Source organism: Herpailurus yagouaroundi, unplaced genomic scaffold (assembly GCF_014898765.1).
Source record: "Herpailurus yagouaroundi ecotype Mexico unplaced genomic scaffold, PumYag 213, whole genome shotgun sequence".
Lineage (NCBI taxonomy): Eukaryota > Metazoa > Chordata > Mammalia > Carnivora > Felidae > Herpailurus > Herpailurus yagouaroundi.
In genome coordinates, this window is record NW_024412444.1 from 12,549,353 (window position 1) to 12,575,498 (window position 26,146).

The 26,146-nt window shown below is 39.7% G+C and overlaps 1 protein-coding gene across 17 annotated transcripts in view; it reads left to right on the forward strand.

Moving 5' to 3' along the window:
- The window catches only part of ERC2 (ELKS/RAB6-interacting/CAST family member 2), a 939,781-nt gene that overhangs the window by 515,022 nt on the left and 398,613 nt on the right, over positions 1-26,146 (forward strand). The gene's annotated exons all lie outside the window — the stretch shown is intronic.

The window sequence follows — 26,146 nt, forward strand, 5'->3', positions numbered from 1 at the left end:
CATTCAGGCTAAAACAGGGCATTTGCTTTGAAGTTCCTTTATTTATTCCAATGTGCTTTAAACAGAGTAGTTTAAGTTCAACTTGGCCAGAGTTCATGTTACATTTTGCTTATTAATTAGTGTCTTTCTGTAGTTATATATCAGGTTTCCTCCTTGGAGATAGAAGAAGTTAGATAGTTTCAATATGTACTCACAGTTCATCTTTTTAATTGACCAAAAGAGAAATAAGTAATTATTCTAGGGTAAGAAATACAAGGAAATGTCTTACACAGAGCATGGCACATGGAGATTACTTAGTCAATATTAGTTTCTTTTTCCTCTGTATCCTAGAGCTGCCTTAATGGTTTCAGTCAAGCCCCTTTGTTTGGATACCTGATTTGGTTTGCACAGTAGTAACATCAGGTCCTTTGTTTAGGCGTGAGACCACCTTCACATGGACCATTAGCTTATTTGAATCCACAACTTCCTCCGTGTTCTTGTCCTAGGATTTTGGACCTTAGTTTCCCCCCCCCCCCAGTCATATGAGATATTAAATTGGAGCCTATAGACAGAGATGATGAGAACTAAAATTTGTAGAACATTTTATTGCCAGGCATACAGTCTCATTTTTTCTTCACCACAGTGTTAGTGATTTTACATATGGTAAAATGGGAATCTCAGAAAAGTTATCAAGCGACATGCTAGTAAAAGAGTGGAGGTATACCTGACTCCCGGTCTCCCTGCTTTCAAGAAACTAATGTAGAGGAACCATAACAGTAGTAGCTATCATTTATAGAATTTTTCAGTATACTAGGTACTGTGCTGTGTACTTTATAGCACCTATTTAATTCTTATATGAACTGGGTTAGTTGGGACTCTTAGTTGCAAGTGACAGGAACACAACTCAGTCTTAACTAAGCAAAAAAGGGCATCAGTTACCTGAAAAGGACAGTTAACTGATGGGTGGACTTCAGGCCTGACTTCATTCAGATATTCTAACAGTGGCATTAGGAATCCATCTCTACCCTACTCATAGTTGCTCTTTGTTGCTTTGATTCTTAGGAAAGTTGTCCACAGTGATGCCAACCATGGCCATCAGCAGCCAGCCTCCATTGTGAGCGCAGTCACCTTGGGGGAGGAGAAAAGTTATTTCTTAGTGGTTCTAGCAAAAGTTCAAAGAATGAAAGAATGCATATATTGACAAGGCTAGGATGTGACCACCTGGAGCTTAGAGGATAGGGGTTAGCCACACCCAAGTCATATGGGCTGAGAGTGGGAATAGGTGACTTCCCACAAAAAAGAAAGGAGTGTGTTGGTAGAAGTTATGCTGGACAGTAAAACTATAGAGTGCACTACAACCATCTACATGGTGGTTTAACTGTTATCCCATTTGATGTTTGAGAAGAAGGAGGCTGAGAGGTTACATAACTTGCCCAAGATTACTTGGCTAGTAAGTGGCAGAACCAGGACTCAAACTTAATCTGACCATCTTTAGATGGTGAGAGTTCTGGAGAAGAGTTGTAAGAGGATGACAAGAAAACTGTTGAGTGGTGGAGAGTCTTCCTGGAGCGGTTGGGATTAGAGCTGAATGAGTCTGACATGGGAGGGATGCAGCAGTAGAGACAGCACTCCAGGCAAGAGAACCATCAGCAAAGGTATAGAGACTGAGTAGAGCAAGGTACAGTCGGCACAGAACATAGCAGACGAATTGAGTGTCGTTTTCAGTGATGTAAATAATACTATCTTTCTTTAACTGATTTTGGAGCTTGAATACCCAGGATTTATTCCAAGCTTCAGAATTTACTAGCTGAATGTGCTTGGGCAGATGACTTACTCTCCCTAGGCTTCGGTCTCCTCATCTGTAAAATAGGACTAATCACAATTACATCTACTCCAGAGTTGCTCTGAGGATTAGAGTCAATGCATATAGAGAATTTAGAATTGTACTTGGCACAGTCTATGCTCATAGTAAGTGTTAATGATTAACTGTTATTATGAGAATGAAGAATAGGTAAAAGGAACATTTTGTGAAATTGTCTATGATATATGTGGGTATTTATACAGTTCTACTCTGTTACGTGTTGAGCATCAAAGTTGCTGTCATTTCTATTTATAGTCGTTTCTTTTCTAAGGACACATCTAGTTATGGAAATTAATGTCTTGTTTTGACTCATGAACTTTTGCATAGCAATATTTTTATAAGGGGCCTTGATAACTACCTCATAGACCTATTCATAAAAGATAGCGTGGTCTGGAATTACTTAGTTGCATTCCTGACCACCCCAAATAAAGGATAGCATTTGAAATGCAATAAAAAGTAATCACGATTAATTTTGATGAAAATGTCTCTGATTAAGGTTAATAGAGAGTGAAACTCCCACTTTCTTGGATTGTTAAGCAGATATACTCAGATGCAATAATTACTGCCTTTTGAGGACAGAACTTTCCTTTCTTGGGACATTTGATTTTTTAATGTTACTGTTGTTTTAAGTATTTCCTGTTTATGAGTTAGCTTCTTAATCCTTTTAATAAGTGTCTGTCAACTAGGATCTTGTTTGGTTGGTTACATGGGTGGTGGATTGGTTGGTAGTTATGGGATTGACACCTACTAAATTTGATTTTTTCTACACTAGTTTTTTTGTAATGGTTGGACGTGCTGACTTCTTGAATCAGCCAACCAAATAGGTATCATATCCAGAGAAATATCAGGTAGAGTGTTTTCTGCAACAATAATAGCTGTTGGATCAGATTCCAAAGGAGAGATTGAAGAGATTCAGCCTGTTATTAAAATTGGAGACAAAGTTGAATATATTCGAACCAGGACATAATAGCAACAGGCAAAAACTGGGCCGTTTTAGTCCAATCTAGGTATACAGTCATGCTAAGAAATATTTCACAAACCCAACCTTCTTTAGTTCTTAGGTTTATAGTTTTATGGCAGGAGTTGCATACTCAGATGCCTTCAGGGTCTAGGTTATTAGCATAAATAAGAAACAGGTTTGTATGTAAGAAAAAATTATTATGTCTCATTCTTTCAGCCTTTTAATTTTCCTTTTTGGTGGAGATGTGTCAGTTAGCAACTGCCATAATAATGCTGTGTAGCAAATCATCCCAAAACTCCGTGACTTTAAAGCATCAATAGTTATTCTCACAGATTTTTCAGGCTAAGTGGCTCAGCTTCTCCAGAGTAGACTTGGGTGGGCATGCCTTTTTCTCACTGCAGGTCTGTGGGTGGCTGGAGCAGTTCCATTCCACATGTTTTTATTCTGAGACTCAGGCTGAAGGGGTGTCAGTGACTTAGGAGAAACTCTTCTGATGATAGTAGCAGAGGCACAGAGAGTAAGCAAAAACATACAAGGTTTCATAAAGCCTAGACTGAAACTGACATTTTTTCACCCCACCCCACTGACCAAAACAAGGCACATGGCTGAGCAAATAAGCAAGGATTGGGGAAGTACTCTCCCCGTGAAGAGAACATTTTACAGGGGCAGATACAAGGAAGGGTAAGGGCTTGAGGCCAATTGTTCAATCTGTCAAAAGAGATAGGATTTGTAGAAATATTTCCCTACATAAGAAAAAACAATGACATAGACATAATGAAAATTACATCCTAGTATATGGATATGATAGAGAGTGGTAGGGACTGTGAAGAACTCAAGAGCCCATGGCTCATCAAAAGGAATTGAGACCACTAAGCTTTGGCTGAATGCTGCCACATAGGTAGGTCTAGGGTTGAGAGACCCTATGATTGCCATAAAATAGAAATTTTATGTGGAATCTATGGGTTTAGTTCACTTTTAAAAAGCACTGTGGGTTCTCTGAAGCACATGTGCAATGGGATTGACCACTGGTTGTCTCTGTTGCACAGTCCTGCATTCTGATCCCACTGGCTTCTCATGATACAAGTGAAGAGACCAGCACCCTAGCTAGCCCAGCTTGATCCATTAAGGACAGAAGACAGTTTAGTGCATTTGTTCTGAGTCCTTTTCCTTTTTTGTCTGAAAATACCTTGAATACCTTTAATTATTGCCCCTTGGAGAAAATACCCACAATCTATAGGAATAGAGAGTGTTCTTGATTTAACTTCTTAAATCATGTTTTGGAGAATTTGGCAAGGAGAGCAGGAAGGGAGAGATAAAGAGCCATGAAGCTGAACTGTCCAGTTTTCAAATACCGACCCTTATTACTATTAGCTTAGGAGTAAGGCTGGGAACCTCTCTGACTCTCACTTTTTTTCATCCATAAGTGGGAATTACAGTCTCTACCTCCCTGGGTGGGTTAAATAAGATACACTTTATGAAAGGGCCTTGCACAGTACCTGATCTATGTAGGGTTCAGTTACTAGAGCTTTCTCCCAGAGAGACTGATAATGAGCTTTTAACCATAGAAGACAGTGACCATTGGGAGTATCGTCCAACAGATCCTTTGCAACTATTTTATACTGATGAGTAATACAGATATAGAGCATACAACAATAAACGAAAGTTTCCAATAAAACATTAAACAACATATTGGGCAATAAGGAGGAAAATTAAAACATTTTTCAAGTTTATGTTGAATTGTGTGTTAAAGGTGAATGTAAGATCATGATTTTTTTGTACAATTCTGTAGAACTGTTCCCCAGGACACAGATTGTGGAGAATGATATTTATGTCTGGCCTTGGGGCTTTGGGCTTCTGTGTGTCCCCTTAGAGATTGCATGGAGATTTTTCAACAAGGTGTCTTTCCGGAGATTCACACTAAATCGTCATTACCAGAATGGGATGCATTCCCACCCCATACCCCCAGCCTCTAGCTATTTCTTGCTGAGTAAATATGCCAATTTGAAATCCCATTGGACATCTTTGTAGATTTTGGCTGCAATTTTCCCTGTGCAGTTATCGAGTTAATGAACTAACATTCTAAGAAATGCACAAGCCAATATTTTATGCTCTTTTTCTGTTGTATGTCTGCAGAATTCTCTTCAATTTATTGCCTGAAAACTAAAGTCTGTTCTTGTGTGCTTCCGTTTCCAAATTATAGGTTCCCAGGGAACTGTAAAGTTTCTTCTCTGCCAGTGGTTAAACCCAAGTGTGATGAGTTTAAAAAGCAAATGAATGTTCCCATTTATTCTTGTCCTTTTAGTAGAGTTCTAAAAAATAAAAAAAAAAAGCGAGAAAGACAATTTTATTTTTCAATTTGTGTGAGCCTCTACATCCATGTCTTTTTTCCAAGGGGACTTCCTTTACTTTGCTTCTCCAATTAGAGTTAGAGGAAGTGTAACAGCTAACAGAGGAAGTGTAACAAACAACATAAACCTCAAAAAATGCATAGCTTTCAACAAAACATATAGTTCATTATGAAGTTCCCAAGCATTAGTAAGTTGTTTCTTTGCAGAGGGACACATATGTTTTAAGCAGCAATTTTTTAAGCCTCATATCTGTATGTTCATCTCTCCAAGTCACTGAGTTAAGTTCATTTCTCTTTCAATTCCCTAAGCTTAAAATTGTTACTCTAGCTGTGATCTATGTTCCTGTGTTATGGTACACTTCTAAGTACTGCCATTAGAAGAAACCTGACCAGTGGAGTTAAGAGATCCATCATTGTCAAAACACGTTTATTCAGTTCCTGGTTTTTCATGGCTGTTCAGTAGGCACAGTGTAGAGTGATTTAGGGAGGCTCCATTTCAGCCATCTTGTTCAACATATGGAAAGATGCGAAAAGTTCTCCAAACACAGGTTTAAAAGAAAAATCCACATTTGTTCAAAATTGCATTAGAATTTAATATGATTTCTTTTAACACTCAATGCAAGGTGTTTTGTTTGCCTTGGGATTTTCAATCTTGATGTGTAGAGATTGGGATGTTCCATTAAGTTGTGAATAAATTCCATCACATTGTTGAAATGTGGACCGAGCCACGTCCAACATTTCCAGACTCTGTTCATGGTTTCAGACAACAAGAAATACTCAAGTATTTTTGAGTCTGTGGAGGGCACAGAATGTTGGAGGGTAGGACTGAGGTTTATTACAGAAGTGCTTTCTTTCCTTGGGGATTTATTTTGACATTTGTTTTTCTTTCACACTATAATCCCCCATGAGCTAAAAATGACTTTTGTTGCAACAGATCCCTATAGGCAGTCTCAGAAAATCTTATTTGAAAATTAGTTTCTGGTAGCCTTGAGTTGAGTCGTTACTCTTTGTAGTAACTCATAGACTGTCAGAGGTGATGAGGCATCCTGTGCAATGTATTTGAGAACTAACCATTTGTTAGAAATGTTCCAAGAAGCCCGGTGAAATCATGTAAATAAAACTTGTATATGGAGTTTTTCTTCTTTCCTCCCAATAAAGTATTTTTTGTTTGTTTTTCCAAATGTGCAGTAACTTGCATGTTTCTTCTGAGAAACATATTTTGCTTTTTCCTGAGGATTTGTGACCTAATCTTCCACTTCATACAGCCCCTCTGTACAAACACAATATATTTCTATGGAGAAGAGAGGTTTACCCTTAATCAACCTAGTAGGTAGCCTAATCTACCTACTAAATTACCCCCTGGAGACAGAGTGGGGTTCATTATTCTTTTCTGAAGGATTTTCAGGTTTCACTCCATTAGTGGCTCTTAGACAGTCTTCAGCAAAGTGAATGTTTGTCAAAGGCTGAAGATCCTACAGAATGAAATGCAACATATTTGTCAAATTAAATCATTATTATTATGGAAATAGAGTCCTGAATGCCCTGGGATGACAAAGCTTGAGGAAATGGGAGATGGAGAAAGGAAACTTGATGGAATAATAGGGTAATCTCTTACTCATTTTGAAGGAGGCTCCTAAGAAGGATCCGACTATTTTTTAGATATTATTCCATTTTCTCTTTTTGGTCCCTGAAATATAAATTGTTAAGGGAAAGGCAGCATGCATCCTCCCCTGTGCTCCCCAGTGAGAATTAGAAGCTTTCATAGGTGTACTTCAGGTCTAAGGAGAGAGGGGGGCTTGCTTTGTAGAATCTGCCTTTCTTCTATTTACCTTTAACTCTGACCTCTGGGCTTACTTTGAGGTGAGGCTTGGACCATAAACTGGAGACACCATTTTTATATGTTTATTAAAATCACTGCAGGTAATCCGTTTAGTCAACAGCAATAACAACAAATCCCAGCCAGAGCTCTGGGTGCTTCTCAAAGTGCTTCCATGGGGGTAATCTTCATGCTGGATCTTCCCATTGATTTTGGGATTGGCTGGGGGCAAGTTTGTATGTTTTCATTTTATAGATGGGGAAACTGAGCCTCAGGCAGTTGTTCACTGACTCATCTGCAATTGTAGGTATCCTTAAAGTCAAAGCTTTGAGGAAGTACTGATGCTTAAGAGTTTTTCCTGTGAGGGGCGCCTGAATGGCTCAGTTGGTTGAGTGTCCGACTTCGGTTCAGGTCATGATCTCACGGTTTGTGAATTTGAGCCCCCACATTGGGCTCTGTGCAAACAGCTCAGAGCCTGGAGCCTGCTTCAGATTCTGTGTCTCCCTCTCTCTCAGCCCCTCCCCTGCTCATGCTCTCTCTCTCTCTCTCTCTCTCTCTCTCTCTCAAAAATAAACATGAAAAAAATTAAAAAGTTTTTCCTGTGAAGGTCAGACAACCTCAGCTTTTGGAAACTGAAGAAATTGATTCCTCAGGCAAAAGTTTCTGAACCAAAAGTGCATTAAAAGTCACTGAGAAAAGAAACCTTTAGGGTGTGTACTTGGGAGCATCTGTAGCAGGTGCAGTATAATTTTCAAAGTAGAGAGAATGAAGGAATTACTGAAGAACCCACACTTTGAAGGCAAGGGGATTGAAAGAAGAAAATAATGCTGACAGCACACCTTATTTTCTCAGAGGTAGAATTCACATGATAACTCACACACACTAGGGACCCAGAAATCCCTAAAGGACAGTCATGTTCAACATGCATCAAAAAAAAAACAAAAAAACAAAAAAAACAGTACAGTTAAACCAACGCTTCCCGGTCAGGGTAATTATGGCAGCTTTACCCTCAGATATGACTACCAGAGGTTAGTCAGGGGAGCACCTGCAAATCACAGTGCATGTCACCCCAACATCAATAACCTCTTTTTAATAGATGCTGGTATTTCAGCATGTTGCTATGCAAGGCAGAGACCTGGGCATGGTTAATTTTTTAAAATGTTAACTTTGACTTATGGCTTTGTCCAGAACATTGCTAAACTGTATATAACAACACTCCAGATTAAGGAAATGACAATCAATGACATGGGCAATGATTTAGATGGAAATCTTGCAAAAGGAAAATACAACTATAAAATCTGTTCCTAGTCACTTAATAGTCTCTCCTGTAATACACATTTGGGAAGTTGGTAATTTGAATTTATGACACTTTTAATTTATTCTCTGGTATTACACTTTCCCTCTACATCTTACTTATTTATGTTGCCTGGAAAGCCCCTGCAATGTTTAGAAATTATAAGTTTTTCTTACTAGCAAGGACCTTACACTTTATTTAATACAAGCCCCTTGCTTTGCTGCTGAGGGATGTCAGGCCCAGCAAAGGCACATGACCTGCCCAAGATTCCAGCTGGAGTTATTGGCAGAGGGGAGACCAAATCTCAGGCCTTGTGCATCCATGTCTGGTGGCATTTGTGTAGCCCACTGAAGCTATATGTCTGCCTTCAGTAGGATTTGAATCATTACTGTAAGCCCCAAACTTGGGCTTGTGCTCTCTCAGCACTGGATATTAGATTGGCCATTTAAGATGACATAAAATGATTCCTCAGAGTACACTAAGCTTTGTGCAAAGTTTTTTTTTAATGTTTATTAATTTTTTAGAGAGAGAGAGAGAGAGAGAGAGAGAGAGACTGAGGGAGGGGAAGAGAGAGTGGGAGACACAGAATCTGAAGCAGGCTCCAGGCTCTGAGCTATCAGCATACAGAGCCCAACATGAGGCTCAAACCCACGAACCATGAGATCATGACCTGAGCTGAAGTCAGATGCTTAACTGACTAAGCCACCCAGGCACCCCTGCTTTATGCAAAGTTTATAAACAGAGTATTCTATCATCTTGTGTGACTCTTTTTTATGTCTTTAAAATTGGAATACCTAAAGAAGTGCCAAGTCCTTGGTGAAGAAAATTGTGAGAACAGACTATATAACTTAGGACTTTTTAGATGGTAAATAAAGATCTGTTTAAGTTATTTATACCTTTGCCACTTTCCTCAACCATAAAGGGATGTCACCTGTAAAGGGACTCAGGAAGTCTCTTGTCATAGAAAAGAAGCGTGGATTGCTTAAACATTTCAACAATAAGAATATTAGCCACTACTTTTTATTGAGCAATGAATTATCCTAATGATAATGTCTTTGGTTTAGTTCCCTGCAAAACTGAGAGTGAGATTAACATTCAGGAGGTTTATTGGGACAGGGGGATCTCAGGAAGAGAGAGAAGCAGGACTGGGCAGTGGAGAAGTTGAACTGGAATGTAGTTGCAAGGGATGCTCAGTATTTCCCATCAGCACCCCATGGAGGTGGGGTGGCCATTTTGAGGGAGTTGACCTCAATTCAGATGAGAGGGCTGGGCCTTTGTTACCCCTCATCAATAAGTAAGTGGATCCCAGCAACCTCTGGGAAGGGCATAACCTTGGAAGGCACATCCCTCACAACTAAGGAAGGAATGCCTTAGTCCTGAAGAGGAATCTGGGCAGGACACCACTTCATCGACAGTGAGTATGTGATGTGTATGTGGTATTCTCCTCTTTGATGCCCATGGAAGACACACACAGTTGGTCTCAGGACTCTTGCCTACCCAGCTTCACACTTCTTTTCAATACAAAAGACCAAACCTAGTTAAAAACTAATCCTAGTTGGCCAAGTTGCTCTGTATACCTCTTGACTTGTTTAATCTTCTCAAGAAGCTTCCCAGGTAGCTACCATCTTTGGAACCATTGTACAGTTGAGAAGATTGGGACTTGGTGACGTTAAAAAGAGAAGGAACTGGCATTCTTTCTCAGGTCTCAGTCATGAGTGGGTGCACCCCTCTCTCCTGTGCAGACTGTTTCTTTATATGCTTACTGGTCCCAGTAACTGTGGCACCAGTGAAGATGATGGTCAAGCTACTCCAAAAATGGAAGAATTAGATAGCATAAACTTGGGTAAGGAGGCATCATGTGAATTTTGTGGAATCGTGGATAAGTTTTTTCTTTTCTTTTTTTTTTTTTTTAAATAATGGGAGAGACTGGGATGCTTCTTCAGGGCATGCAACGCTCTGCCCTGAGTTCTGCAAGCAGCCCCACTGATACTTTTTGAGGACATTTGTGTGCCAGGTACTGTGCTACTTGTTGCAGTTTAACAGTTGGTAAGACAAGATTCTTTACCTTTGAATATCTCAAGATCTTTTTCCTGACTAAAGATGTCCTTCCCTGGGCATCTGATTTGCAGCAGCTTCTGTAAGTGAACCAGATCATGTGTTCCTTGGCTGCTTCTTGCTCTGGAATGAAAAACCGTTGGAAGGAGGTAGCCATGAGGGTATGTCTGCAGCTGGACAAGTCAGAACAGAAGCTTCTAGAAGGCTATCTGAACCACAGGTCTGCTCTGGGCTACAAGGGGTTGAGTGGGTTAGGAAAGAGAGTACCAAGGCAGTTGGGGATGTGGGTTCTAGTCTAGGCTCAGTCACTAATTAACCATGTAATCTTGGGCAAGTGATTTTTTTTTTTCCTCTCTGAGCCTGTTTTCTCATCTACAAAATGAGAGGCTTGTATTGGGGTAAGTCCCCTTTCAACTCCAAAATCCTGGCGTGCTGAGACTAACTTAAGGGTGCATTCATGTGATAATTAAAGGTGCCATCCAAGAGGGCAGCTCATGGACAACTGGGGATGCTGCTGCCCACATAGAGCATCCATGTCAGTAGCAAGGATGTCTTCCAGTTGGGAATCCATTGGTCTCCTTCAGTACCAGCTGTGGTGCAAATATGTTATTTGGCTTTAAATATCATTTATTCTAAACTCTTTCTCTTCTCTATCTGAAGTGCCACATCTGCCATTTTGAGAAAACTTTGTTGTGTGCACTAAAACATAATGTTTTCTTTCTTCAGAGTAGTTGGTTACAATAACACATCCACCGATTGCTACTTTTTTAGTATAAGATAAAGATTAGAACTGTGACAGTCTGGACACAAGATACACAATGCAGGAACTCCTCAGAATTGAGCCACCTGGGTTTCAGACTTCTTTCTCAAGAGCAGGATCTATGTGGCTTTTAAATGTAATTGTTGGTGAAGTAGACTATTATTTTAATAAGCCACTATGTCATAGCGGCTATTTTCTCCCTCAAGTATGTGGGTCATAATGAACTGTGGGAAAATGGAAAGAGACTAATTTGACAAAAACCGGGTTGATCTGATCTAGGTTCACATTTCCCAAAGCATGTTTATCAAAGTGAAATTCTATGAGATATCATTAGAAGAAAGGATTCCATTTGTCAAATGTTTTTGGAAAACAATACATACTCTATCCTGTGCTTGGAGAACCACTATGCATATTAGCATAGTCAAGACTCTGGATGTTCTGTAATCAAGAGACCTGTTTAATGTTCTTTAATCCAAAATTTCTCCAAGTCATTTAATGAAAAGAATTTTTCTTTTCCTGGAACATCTGTTTACATTGCAAAGAGTTAGTATTTTATGGAACTTGGGTAAATGCTGTTCTAGACAATTCACAGTGCTGATAACTGAGATATACAATTAGCTCTTTGATTATAGTTTGAGATTGAAAAAACTCTGCAGTGACACTGTATTAAGCATAAAATTATCTTTGATGAATAAGAATTCACCTGGGCATCTTGCAGTGTCTTTGTGCCTGCCACTTGATTAAAAAGCAGTTTTGTTAGAATGATTGGCCAAGAGAATTCTACCTCTGATATACTTTTTAAAAATTGCACCTCATTTAAAAAGCTGATGTTTATGACAAGCACAGTGATATTCCCTATCACTTCTTGACTTTGGGATCTACACTGACTTCTGATCATAAACTCACATAATGCTATGCCCCAAATCCAAATTAGATGAAGAATGTTTTGGAGGAATAAGTGGAAATTATTCCAGCCTTAAAATATACAATTGAATTATTTTAGGTATTTGTTGTCAATTCTCGTTTGGACATAGTTTTGCCCTCTTCCCACTAAAGCCGTTCTTTGGTATGTGGACTGTAGTGCTTTAGGTTCCTGCCTATGCTGCCAAAATCAATTGTACGGGTTGAAAATGAAGCACAGAGCATCCCTGTGTTGTTACTAGCAGGCTTGTTTTTATTTTGGTTGTACTTATTTGGCTGTGAAAAGAACTTTATGAGAAATTAGAAAACTGCAAATTTGAACACGTTAACAGTTAAACAATATAACCTTGAATGTATGTATGTCTCCTGGATGCCTGAGTCTGATCATAAATGAGCTTATAATTTCTGAATGAACTACACCTCTCTTAACCTGGCTTAATAAAGGCCTTACCCTTTTAGTCACCTTTCAGGTTATTTTGTCCTTTACTCTAAATGGAGGTTTAAGGCCATCCTAGACTATGTCTTGGTTGACTGGATAAAGTTTCACTTCACAGGAATTGCCATGTGTGCACTGGAGTCCAATGTTTGAGACAGGGTGGTAGTTAGCAGTGCGTCTTTGGGGACTAGGCAGTCTGGGAGGTACATTACAGCCAAAGGAGGACCCTCTTTTCAGCTGTAATAGGTTTTGTAACATTTTAAATTCTTCAGACTTGTTTTTGCCCCACATAAAAATAAGGTCATACATATCTCTATATTTTAAAGCTTATGAAATCGAAGTTGCATTTATATATTCTTTCATTCCACAGTCACTTGTGTCAGGCTCTGTACTAACCTCCTTGGTTTCTGAGACCAGGTTCTTCTCTCTCATTCTGTCTAATGGACAGACAAAACCATAAAGACATAAACATAACATAAGACATACCACGAGATGGGGAAATAATAGCCCAAAGAGATTTTTAAAAATAGGTTGGAGTAGATAGCAGTACAAGTTCAGAAGATGAACACTGTATGCAAAACCAGCCTGAGTTTTTTGCACCCAAGCCACCTCCTGTAGCTTTGTTGGGCTTCCCTGAAAATGTTTTCAGGCTGAGGGACGGACCCTTTCCCTGGTTCTGATGAGCACTACCTTCTGTTATTTATGAGTCAGGAAATATCATTGTATACACCCAAATATAAGCCACCCTGATTATATAGCCATCTACTATTTCTAAATTTCATAAAAAATGTTCACGTTTGACTATATAAATTTATAGGGGGTATAGATAAAATAGTCAAGATGTCTACTTATGATGCTTATTTTGTTTATTTGGTTACATCTTAAATCACTGGTTACTTTTTGTCACTGTTATATTTAATGGCAGAATCTCACCCGAACTATCCACAAACATTCTTTACCCGAGAGCCAGTGACCCTCTGGAGGGGCTTTTCCATCACCTGGTACAGACTTCCCAGTCTAGTTGCCTTCGCTTCTGAGTACTTTGACCCCAGTACTTTGGAAACACATATATGAACAACTCAGTGGAGTCTTACAAAAAGCCACAGACACCCATTCACATAACATTAGCAGGGTTTGTTTGATAATTTTTGGATACATGTAAATATTTTTTTCTCTTTATGATGTAGAGCTATAATTGCTTTTTCTATGGTGTGCTTTTACCACACTGGTTAAGAGAATGGATTCCTGGGTTGATTCCTGATGTTGCCACTTGCTACCTGTGTGATGTGAGAAAAGTTTCTGGATCTTAGGTGACGGTAGTACCCACCTCCTAGTGCTGTGGTCACTTAGGAAACAGCACTCAGCACAGAGTACATGTTGGCCAGTGCCACGAGGATGCTGATGAGGCTGTTGATGTCATGTTGTTGTTCCATGTTTACACTTGTTAGGGAGCCCCAGAGACCTCACCATAGCCTGCAGCACCCTGTGCAATTGGTCCAGGTTTTCTTTGAGACTCCTTTCCTCCCATTGTCCCCTTCACTGAGTGCACCAGCACACCAGTCTCCGAGCCTGTCTGCCCTTGGATCTTGGAACTTGCTTTGCCCTTGACTAGAATGCTCTTTCTTCAGATGCATGTGTAACTTATTCCTTTACTTCATGCAGGTCTCTGCTCACATGTAATCTCCTCAGAGAGCCTTCTCTGAATGTTCTTTCTAATTAATTGTTCTTGTAATTCTTTATGTCCCAACCTGACTTTATCTTTCCTCATCATGCATAGCTTAGCCTAAATATAATATAGTTATTTGTGTACTTGTCTCCTAGCTGTCTTTCCATGAGCACATGGGACTTTGTCCATCTCCCTTCCCAGAATGTCAGATTCTCTAATGTATCTAGAACAGGATTGGCCCTTGGTAGGCATCTAATAAATATTTCTGACTAACTGAATGAGTGAATTATGATAAGTGAGCAGAAAGGAAAATGAGCTCCCATAGCATTTCTGTGGATTGGGAGCTGCTGACTTCACAGAGAGAGAAGGACCGGGGAGCTCTGTGCTGGAGGAAAGAGGATTGCCTCCCCCTGGCCAGCAGTGCATGGTGGGGGGCTTGGAGAGAACAGGGGAAGTGTGTTCCAACTGAGATTCTATGGAGGCCTCCTTGGAAGTGAGGGCTTATGTCTTACTGCTGCTGTTTCATTGCTAGTAAGTAATAAGATAATGATAACTTATTATTAATAACTGTGGGATAAGTAAATCGCTGAATAATCAGACAATAGAAGATGTACCCGCTAGACCTTGTCATGAGGTTTGTTTGAACAGGGTTTTCCTTTAAGAGGCATTCTTGTTCACACTTAAAGATGTGCATCTTTAGAGAGCTGCCCTGGTTATTTTTCCTTCCTCACTTCAGCTACAGGGGGCACTGTCCCCATTGGAAGCTGCTTGGAGTGACCTTCCTTGAGAGCAGGGTCAGCAGCATAGTGAGAGAACCTCATTCCACCCTGGCCTCTGAGCAACGGCCTTGTGTGGCAGGCACTCTCTATGCACACGTTTAGGAAACACAGTCTGCAGACTGCAAACATCTGGAGAAAGGTGGCAAAATAAGCAACAGGCCCCTTTGAGCAGGTTTTTCCTCCTATCTTAATTCTGCAGCAAAGCAATTCTGTTACGAATGTTCAGGTCTTTGATCTGATTAACTGTTGTAAGAGTGGAGAATTTTTCATTAAGAATGAGTTTGTTTATTGTTTAACTGGCATATGGGTGGAGTCCTAGAGTCATTTATAACTGTGCCGTGGGTACCTGCTGTGTGCCAGGCACCATGTAGGGGGCACTGAGTCAGTGTGAGTGTGATGGCTACATCATTGCCGCCATCTTCAGTAGTCTCGTTTTGACACTGTCATTTCCAAATGCGTGTTTCCCTTCTCAGCCACCACCCAGTGGAGCTCGCATACGCTTCCCTGCCCAACGGCTGTTACTCAAAAGCATTCTGCAACACTCCTGGCCATTTTACAAGCTGCACAAGAGACCTTACTCTTTTGTAATCACAACACAAGTTTCTTTCCTAAAACCAGAGTTTCCTATTGTGATCAGCAGCCTTATTCCCCACACTTGGTTCTCAAAGACATGTGACTATTAAGTTATGCTGCTGGCAAGATACTTTGTCACAAAAAAATGTGCCAGACTTTGGAAATGGTTCCAAAGGCTAGTTTCCCAAATTGTCTTGGAGAAAAGCCTGGCTCTTTGGAATAAATAATAACCTCCAAGGTGACTCCTTAGAATAAGGATGATGTACATGGAGATGGCATGTTTTGTCAACTTATCTTTTTTTCCTCACACCCCATATTTAAATTTTGAAATGAAGCAATCTACTTTCTGGGCATCATATGAATCATACTGAGTGAGTTTCCAACTTTTCATATGGCTGCTTCTATACAATTCTGCTTCTATACAATGAAAGATTCAAATCATTTACCACTACACAAAAAATTTATGTTGCCATCATTATGTTGACATTGTGGATGCCACTGACTCCTTGGAGGCCTAAATTATCTAGAAAATTCCCTGAGTTCTTCCTGATTTTCTTTCTTATTCTAGATTTGGTTTTTGTTCCTTTCCCACTTCCCCTTTCACAGTGGAGGCTACATATCAATGGCCATCACTTGTCATTCTTTTATCTATAGTTACACAGGTCTGTAATCTATTGCCCCTCCTTCCACTTTGTGGCTTTGTGGTATTGGGATTTCTTAATCTTGCTGTGCCTCAGTTTTCTTCTCTTAAAAAGGGGATAAGAAGACTGACTATCTCACATATTTGCATGAACCAGTGACATCTCAATGTAAGGTCATTACCACAGTTCTTTGTGCATGGCATGTGCTCAGCAAATGACAGACACAATTACTTTTGCCATCATCACCAATACTGTGGTTAGCATTGACAAAGTCATTTTCTGATACGATTGTTGAGGCCGTTGTTAATTTTAGGTTTTCTGTTAAACTCTCAATTCCTTGGGTTATACTGTATTAAAGATTTGCATGCCTGTTCTGGTAGTTTGGCACTGATTGGGAGAAAAATCTAAGATTTATGTCTTCATATACTTTTTCCAAGCATTGTAAATTTTTAAAACTTTTCTTAATGTTTGGCAATAAGTCATATCCTCATTGTTTGAGCACACATGCACATGTGGTATATATGCATGTCTATGGATGTATATACACACGTATGTATATCCATTCCCAAATTGTTTTATTTTTTACTTGAAACATCATAGCCTCCTTAATTCTGCTTGCTGGAGTTAGATGACTATATTTTCCACCTCTAAATTAAACACCCAAAGAATTTGACACGCAGGCACCAAAGTGGTAGCCTTTAAAAAGCCACTAACTTCACACAGACAGATACTTGAGACAGAAAGCCTTTTCTTCTTTGTGCTCACTTGGTGTCTGGCTTCACCTGGTTGGGTGTAGTGAACTATGGGTAGGTTGAGCTAAATATGGCCTTGCATACCCATGCGGTGGACAAGGGGTTCCCGTAAATCGAGAGGCTGGACGCTGTCTCCAGACTGGAGGCCATGGGAGCGAGGAGACTAAGGAGGAAATGGCATGGCTCCTGTGGCCAAGTGGTTTACCTGCAGTTGGTTTGGACCACAGAGCATACTCCAAAAGTACTTTGATGGCTACTTGGTTAATTTGATTGATGTTATGGGGTGTGGGAGGGAGGCAGGACCCCTGAATAGTATTTATAATGCCTTGCACATACAGGCTGCAGAGGCAGCCACAAAACCAGCTAAACATAAATTTTAACTATGAAATAAATTTTAGAAATGTTCTATATGCTTCCTCACCAGACTAAGTGCATGTAGCTGTTATTACTCTTTATTCTCATACCTAAAGCATTTCGTTTGCCATCTTTATTGTTGCTTAAAGTTTGCAATTAAAACCTGACCTGACCAATATCCATGTATAGCTGTTTTGCTTAGAAATTAAGATTCTTTTCTTTGGCTTTATCTTTGCATAGAGGGCAAGTTGTTTCCCTTCCCGGCCTGAAGGTTGGCACTTGTGATTTGGCATCATTATTTCTTTATTCGTCCTAGTAATTAACAAGAGCATTTTTTCCTGGCCAAGCCCATGTATTAATTACTTGCTTTTTCATGGTTCCTTGTCAAAATGTATGTGCATCTCAAGATAGATTGCTTTATTCCAGCTGGGTATTTATTGAAAATAATTCCAGGACGGCTCAGTCATCAGGGTGATCTATCACTTTTGGAAGATTTTGCCACAGTTATGAGCAGGAACTGGACAGTTGCTTTTCTGAGTGCTGAATGTGTTGGGAATATATTTTAAGAGGTGAAAGTGAAAGAAAGCTAATTGTGGAATGAGGAGTGTATGGCATTTAAGCTAGGACCTGAAGCAGGAATAGTAGCCAGTCAGGCAAAATGTTGATGGAAAGAACATTGTAGGTAGAGGAAATAATATGTGTAATAACATGTGTACAGGTCCAAAGGTGAGCATGGGTTACCTCTTCAGAGGAAAAGCATGACACAACATTTAGAATTATCAAAAAAAAAAAAAAAATAGTATATATCTCCTAGGGTTGTTGTAAAGATTAAATCTGATGAAGTTCATTAAATACTTAATGCTAGGCACAGTAACAACAATCTAGTAACAATAGATGTCATAATAACAACATCATTATTGCCTCCATCTGCTTTAAAGCTCTTCTCTGCACATAGTAACTCTTAAAAATACTTTAACAGACATAAAAGGAAAGGAGCATTATATTTCTAGGCACTACTCAGGCCTCTTATCCCCCAGGTTGTTCATCATTCAAGGTTTTCTCAGGCCCTAGCTTTCTTTAGACGTACTCTCTGTCTTCAAACAGATCTGCTTTGATTAGTGAATGGAGACAAGCAAATGGAAATTGGACTGGAAACATTTATTGCAGTGATGAGAACTTGCAGAAACATGGGAAGAGACTTACATGTTTCTCTATTTATAGAAATCCAATTGATCCTTAGTTTGTAGGGTCAAAGAGGATGAGAACTTAAAAAAGAAAGAAAAATTTTCATTAAGTGTAGTACAAATACAGAATACAGCTAAAAACACATGTATGTACAGCTAATGAATTTATAACACCTTTGAATCTACCACTCATGAAAGGACCTAAAACTTTCTAGTTATCCCAGAAGCCCTCCAAGTGATACTGCTCAAATGAACTCATTTATTTCCCCCAAAATAACCACTGTGTTGATTTCTGTGGTAATCATTGTCTTACTTTCTTTTATATTTTTTTCTTACCCAGTTGTATATGCCTACATACTGTATATTAGATTTTTCCACTGTTTTGTCTGTTTGAAAACAAGATTTGAAAGTTCCGCTTTGGAGGAACTGGAATGAAATAAAAGTGGCCATGTTAGGAAGACCCAAAGTCAACAAAATATAGTAGGCATAACTTGGAACTCAACCAGGGTTGGTGACAGAGGAAAATTCTAGGAGAAATTGGGGAGAGAGTGGAGGTGCATGCGAGAGAGTGGAAGAGCCCCTTCCCAGAAGAAAGCCTTCTGTCAGGTGAAGAGGTCTTGCCTTGGAGATTGTGCACAGCAGAATGGTAGCTCTGAGCTGGGAGTTTTAGGATGAGTTGTTTGTTTATACTAGTCTGGAGTTCCTCCTTTGAAAGAACCACAGTCATTTGCCCGGAGCCTGAGGCTCACCGGAGGGAGATCAACAATCAGTGGATAGGAATAATGAAAGGAAGATGAGAGTGGGAGCCTCCCTCTGCTGGCCAAGGAAGAGTGACCCTGGACAAGGAGATGGAAAGAGAATCAGAGGTTGACTCTCTACTGCAGGAACAAAGGGATGGCAGAACTCCCTGAGTTCAGTCGTTACCTAAGGATCTTTAAGAAGGGAGAGGAGTTGGGGGAGACAAAGCCTAGTTCTGAGAAGTTACTTCCAGTTAGTACTTACCTTTCTAACTTCACTATTATATGCCATTTTTAAAAGTCATGCTCAACCTCTTTATAGTTATTAATGTAGACTCTGAGACCCCAAACATAAATGGGGTTTTTGTTTCCTTTTAGAAGAACCAGGAAGATCTGGGGAATAGTTTAAGCGCATGGCCCTTGAGGGCCTGGTGAGAGAGGAACCAGCTGGGAAAGCTTATGATAAGGCAAGTCCCCAGATCATCTCACAGCAAAGAGAGGATGGACAGGGATCCAACTGGGAACTGAGTTGCCCTCCATTCCCTGGGGGTGTGTTGTAGGATCTCGATTTTAACTCTGCCATTTCTATTGACTAACTACATACACATTTTTTTAAAAAGAGGGTGGAGGAGCTCCCTGGAGTCAGTTACTTGAAACTATTTATTGAGCTTCTCCTGAGTGCCAGCCACTGCACTGAACATTGGAATCAGCAAGATTATAAGACTCCCGTCCTCATAGAGTTGTCTTCTAGGCATGAAGACCGACACTGAACAGGAAATTAATGATAAACTTGTTGAGTGCTGTGGAGGAGAGGCATGAGGGAGGACTTACCATGGGCTGCCCAGCTGGAGGATTTGGCTAGAAAAGTCCGTGGTGATCTTGTCTACCCTCTTCATGTTTCACATATAGAGATGGAAGGTAAGCGAGTAAAGGGGGATCTCTTATTCAAGGCAGTGTGGTTAGCTGGTGATAGAGTCAGAATTCAAACCCTATTCTTGCTTGTGTCCACAGTATGGAACTGGAAGATCAGAAGTCTGTGGTGAGAGTAATTTATCTCAGTCCCTGATAAATGATGCAAACTCCTTGTGTGTCCTCCAGTTTGCAGGACCTTTGTTCCCATTTTTTATAAAATGTTCCAGGGCGCCAGGGTGGCTCAATCCCAGTTAAGTGACCTCCTTCAGCTCAGTACGATCTTGTGGTTCATGAGTTTGAGCCCCACGTCAGGCTCTTTGCTGACAGCTCAGAGCCTGGAGCCTGCTTGAGATTCTGTGTTTCCCTCTCTCTCTGCCCCTCCCCTGCTATCACTCTGTCTCTCAAAAAATAAACAAACATTAAAAAAAATTTTTTTTAATGTTTCATTAGGGGAACAGTGGGAGTGTAGAAGCCAGAATCCTGGTTCTCTGTTTGAATTTAGATACAGCTTGTAGTTCTCGAAATACCCTCAGGGAGCAGATTTTGCTAAGCCTCTGGACCTTTCACTGCTCATTTTTGTTTTTTTCTCACCCTACATACCTTTTTGGATTTAGTTACCTGAGACTTGTGGTGCCTTAAGTGTCCAGCAATTCCATGTCATTTTTCTGTAATAATTGGACACCTGTTTAATGATGTGTACACTATTTAAGATAACTTGAAAATATTTTTAAAGTCACAAGAATAATAATAATTTATAAACCTAAATAGTAAATGGATGCCCACCTACTCAAATCTTTTTTTCTGGATGAGTAATTTGAAATATATACTTACTAAAGTTTTCTCCAATGTTTACACATACTCTGTGTAATGAAATACTGCAGGACAGAAAGTGTTCATCTGAGGCATGGTATGACTGTAAAACACAGACACACATGTGATATACATTTTATAGCTTTGTGTATTTTTCAGGCATAACATTAAAGAAACATTGTAGAAATACTACTGTGTACAGTGAAACCTGATTTAATGGTAGCATCTTTTAGCCCTTCACCTCTAGTGGCCTTTTATTTATACATGTATAATTATAATTTCCAGTACTTATTACCAGGATATTTCCAAACTTGGTTTTATCCTTACATCTTTTTTTCCCCCTTGGGAACTTTTTACAGACTGTTTTCTGGGAGAGTAAATCTGTCTGTAGTTGGAAAGATCATATAGGGGTGTGGTGTGGTCTGTCCTCATGGGGTTACATTGTGGCCATCTGCCTAACTGTCCTGGCCAGAAATCTGAGAGTCATCCTGTCTCTCAGGTTTCTTCCCTGTTCCTTGTGTCCCCCTACCCTTACATCTAATTGCTCACCAGGTCCTGTTGTTATCCTGTAATATTTCTTGAATCTACTCTCCCCTCCATCCCTCCTATTACCCACCTTTGTTCTGATGTGCGAGGCTTATGCAATGGCTTCGTGACTGGCCCCTTTGCCTCCAGCCTTACTCTGTTCTGATTAATTCTCTACTTTTCCTGATCACTGCCCTACCTAATACCCTCAGCATCTTTGTCATATTGCAGGATACCCTCTATGATTTTTGTTGGGACATCCTTTGTCTTGCCCCAGCCTAACTCTCAGCCTCATTTTGCATCAGAACCTGAATAGAGTTTTCGAGTCTAGTAGCAATGAAGAGATCCACTCCCCATACACACTTAATCTGCTTTTTCTCTTCCCCTTGGTCCCTGTGGCTCATCATGTTTAGAATGCCCCTACTCCCACTTATCTTCCACAACTACCTCCTGCTTATTCTCACATCTCCAAGAAGCCATATGTTGTTCCTGCAGACTGGCTTAGGTGTTTGATCTTTGTGCTTCCATAATTCCATTCTCAAGCCACAATTTTTCTCTCTGTCTGTCTCTTCCTCTACATTCCTGTGTGTCCCCACCAAGTATCTTTATCTCTTTCAGTCCCACCTTGTATTAAAGACAGACCATCAAATACTTGCTGGGATAAGGATTTTCTTCCCTTTATTAGATGTTATCTTTTAATCTGAAAGCAGATCATCTAGAATGTATATCTTTGCTTATCCTTATATGAAACCAGAATTTAGATTCCCGCTCTAAATACAAGAAACAGACCTTGCCCAAGATCACTGACTTGGACACTGACTTGTCCAAGATCAGTGAACTGCAGTGACTGGCCCAGGACTGAGCTACCCTGGCTCTAACCTGGTCCATACTCATGCTGCTGTATATGATTATTTTTGAGCAGATTTTGTTGGAAGTGGCAATGGATGAAATAACCTTGTGGTAGCTTTGAGCCTGCTTTGCACCAGTTTCTAGAGCAATCTAAGGATATCACTTTTTGTATGACCCTTAGCAAGATAGTAGAGCCCATAACCATACTGGACCCTAATCATGTCAAGCTCACACACGGAATTCAAGAGCACATCCAGACAGGGTTCACTTTGAATGGGCTTGAATTCCATATTCCAATACACCCAGCTTTTGTAAATGGGTGGAAATTGGGGAGTGGCTTCTGTCTTCTACTGATCTACCCCTCAGCCTCCCTCTGGGAGTAGAGCCTTAGTTCTTGACTTTTAGTTCTCAATTCTACATACACCCCACCTACCCACCCAAGAGCACCCCTCTTGTATTCTCTCTCTCTGCCCCTTTCTACTTCCTGCTGTACTTTCTGTGCCAGTTGTCCATTCAGCTATTTGTAGGGAGTGCTCAAATCTGGATAGAAATGGTATTCCTGAAGGTAGATAAAAGGAAAGGGAAAGAGGCCCTTAATGAGATCTGGGCCGAAGATGAAATATCTAGAACACTGGTTGGCAAACTATGGCCCACAGACAAAATCCCACCTGCTACCTGTTTTTGTAAATAGTTTTATTGGAACACAGTCATGCCCATTTACTTATGTACTGCCCATAATTGCTTTTATAGGGCAGAGTTGAGTAGTTGCAATAGAGACTGCATGGCCAACAAACTCTGAACTATTTGCTATCTGTCCCTTTATAAAAGAAGTTTGCTTGTATTGGGTTGCTTTTCTTATACCCTAGCCCTATATGTTTCAGAATCCAGGACAGTGAAAAGACATGGACAGAGACTGGGGCAAACCTGTCCTCCTACATTGTTATTCGATGTGCTTAGCTTAATAGTACTATGTAACTGGTTTTGAATGTGTTGAATTTTAGTTTGGGTAAAAATAACTGAATTGCCACCTAAACCACTATGGCAATTAGATTTCATTTCGACAGGCAGTTCTGATTAATTGGTAGCTGTCCAAACCCTTTGTTAGTAAGGGTTGTGAAATTTCAGGGTCCTTAGCACAAAGCAGTGCTGTGATTGCTTAGTGATGTCTGTCAGGATGTATGCATAGGGAGAAGGTGATTCATTGGTCTTAAGCTAGTGCTTTCTTCCTAAAGCAGTAGAGAATGTGAAGGCATGACTGACTGTGGTTTAATACACCACAGTATAGCCTCTGATCTGATGGGCACTAAAAGGAGAGCCTCTGTAATCCATAACCGTCAAATTTATAGCCTAGTATGGAATTGCAAAAATGGCAGCTCTCGTTGATTTGTAAAAGTAATAGTTGACTGAAAACCATTCTGTGTTTATAATTATATCCTCTGAGTCAACTTTCTTTTATTGTGGTAAAATATAACATAAAATTTCCCATTTTAACCATTTTTAAATGTACAGTTTTATGACTTTAAGTACATTCACTTTGATGTGCAACCATCCAGCTCCAGAACTTTTTTATCTCCTGAACTGAAATTCTGCATCCATTAAACAGTAACTCCTCATTTTCCTCTTCCCCCAGCCACTGGCAACCACCATTCTACTGTCTCACTCTATGCTTTTGACTACTTTAAGTATGTAGCAGAATGTGTATGAGCAGAATCATAAAATATTTGTCTTTTTTGTGTCTGGCTTATTTCATTTAGCATAATGTCTTTGGGGTTCATCCATGTTGTATTATGTGTCAGAATTTCCTTCCTTTTTAAGGATTAATAATATTCCATTGCATATCTAAGCACATTTTGTATATCTGGTGGTTGATGGACATAGGTTTGTTTCTACCTTTTTGGTTGTTGTGAATAATGCTGTCATGAACACTGTTTTAGTCTCTGCTTTTGATTCTTTGGGCATATACCCAGAAGTGGAATTTCTGGGTTGTATGCTAATTTAAGAATCCATTTTTTAAGGAACTGGCACGCTTTTCCACAGTGGCCATACCACTGGACATTGCCACCAATAATGCACAAGGGCTCTGGTTTCCCCACATTTTCATGAACAGTTTCAGTCTGTGGGCAGTGCCATCACATTGTGGTATTGATTTGCATTTCCCTAAGGCTAGTGATGTTGATCATCTTTTCATGTTTCTATTGCATATCTTATTTGGAGAAATGTTTATTCAAATTGAATCTTTTTACTTAGTTCACACCGCTGGTTTCTTTAAAAAGCAGGGGACAGAGTCAATTTCAGCCAGGAATTCCCTGTGTGAGGACTGACAGGTCTCAAAGACAGCCCTGGAGGAGCTCCCTGTGATTGTAATTACAAGCCAGGGAAACCTGAGGGGAAAGAAACTCTAAGTAAAATGGTGATGCTTTGATGTCACTGTAGAAAAGAAAACAGAGAAAGAATGGGGCAGTGTGGGTGGTAGTGGTGGAGAAGAGCTGGTTGATTTTTTTTTTAATCTTGTATCTTCTCTCCTTGCTAAGAGTGAGAGAAAGGGGAGAGGGGACAGAGAGAGATCCAAAGTGTGTTGCTTCCTCTCAACTTCTATTTAAAATAAGTCTCTTTCAAGGCTCCAAAGCCTCAAAACCCACAAGTGACATTTTTAGGACAATTTTTTTTCAGTGTGGAGCCTTTCATTTATCTTACCATAATTACTATGTTTATGGTGTTTTTCTCCCTGTTGACTATATTTTAGGGAAGCAGAGTTTGAGTTGGTTTTGTTAGAAACATCACTCTGGGAGCATTGAATTTACTTTGCCTCCAATAATAGAAATGATTTAAATAAAGCTTTAATGTACTTGAAGTTACTGATTGGAACTATATGGATCAGAAACATTCTGGGACAGTTCACAGAAAATCTTAGTCCATTTATTTAATTTGAAAACTACATTGCTTCAGGAGGTATGTTTGGAAAGGCTTATGTGAGCTAATGTATAGGATGAGACAATGCCTTTGGATTGGTACTATACAATTACTAGAATTTAGCAAGGAGGTGAAGAGAGATGTGTTTCTGATCTTACTTAGCAAAGCTCTGCTTAAATGAGGAAAAATAGTAAGTATTTTAATAATAAAGATTTTCTGAAAAAGTGATTAGCCAACAGTGAATTTTTGTCTTTGATGTCCCACCAAATACTATTGATATTCCCTATGACACATAATTCCTAGTACACATGATTTTCCAGTTGTTTCCATTTATCGGGAATAGTCTCCTCAATATATGAGCTGCATAAATACTTAATCCCCTATTATTAAACAAAGTCACTAGAAAAGTGGTATGCTAATTCTTTTCCATTTTTGTGACTCAAGGTAAAATGTAATTATTTACATTTTTCAGTCTTGATTTTTGTGATCTTAGATGCCTTTGTATTATATTCATTTGGACTTAGCATGTCTCCCTCTCTTATTTATTTATTTATTTATTTATTTATTTATTTATTTATTTATTTTAAAGAGAGGGAGAGGTAGAGAGAGACTCTTAAGCAGTTTCCATGCCCAGTGCAGAGCCTGATGTGGGGCTTGATCTCACCTGAGCCAAAATCAAGAGTGGGACACTTACCTGACTGAGCCAGCCAGATACCCCAATGAATAGTGTTTTTTTATCATTCAGGTTGCAATAAGAGAATTTTGGCCTGCCATGTTGAGAATTGCCAGTTGAGAGGCAATCTCTAAACTTTGCTTATATGACTTGATAGGACTGATACATGTGTTAACATAGCCTCTAGGGAAATGAATATGGTTTTCAGTGAAAATCAGGTGGCATTTATCAGAGCTGAGTTGGACTCTGCCTCCAACTTCTCTAAACACCATCTTAAGGATGACAGTGTTTATAAGAGTTTAAAGGGTCACAACTACTTTGGATTCAATTTTATTTACAAGAGTCAGCAAG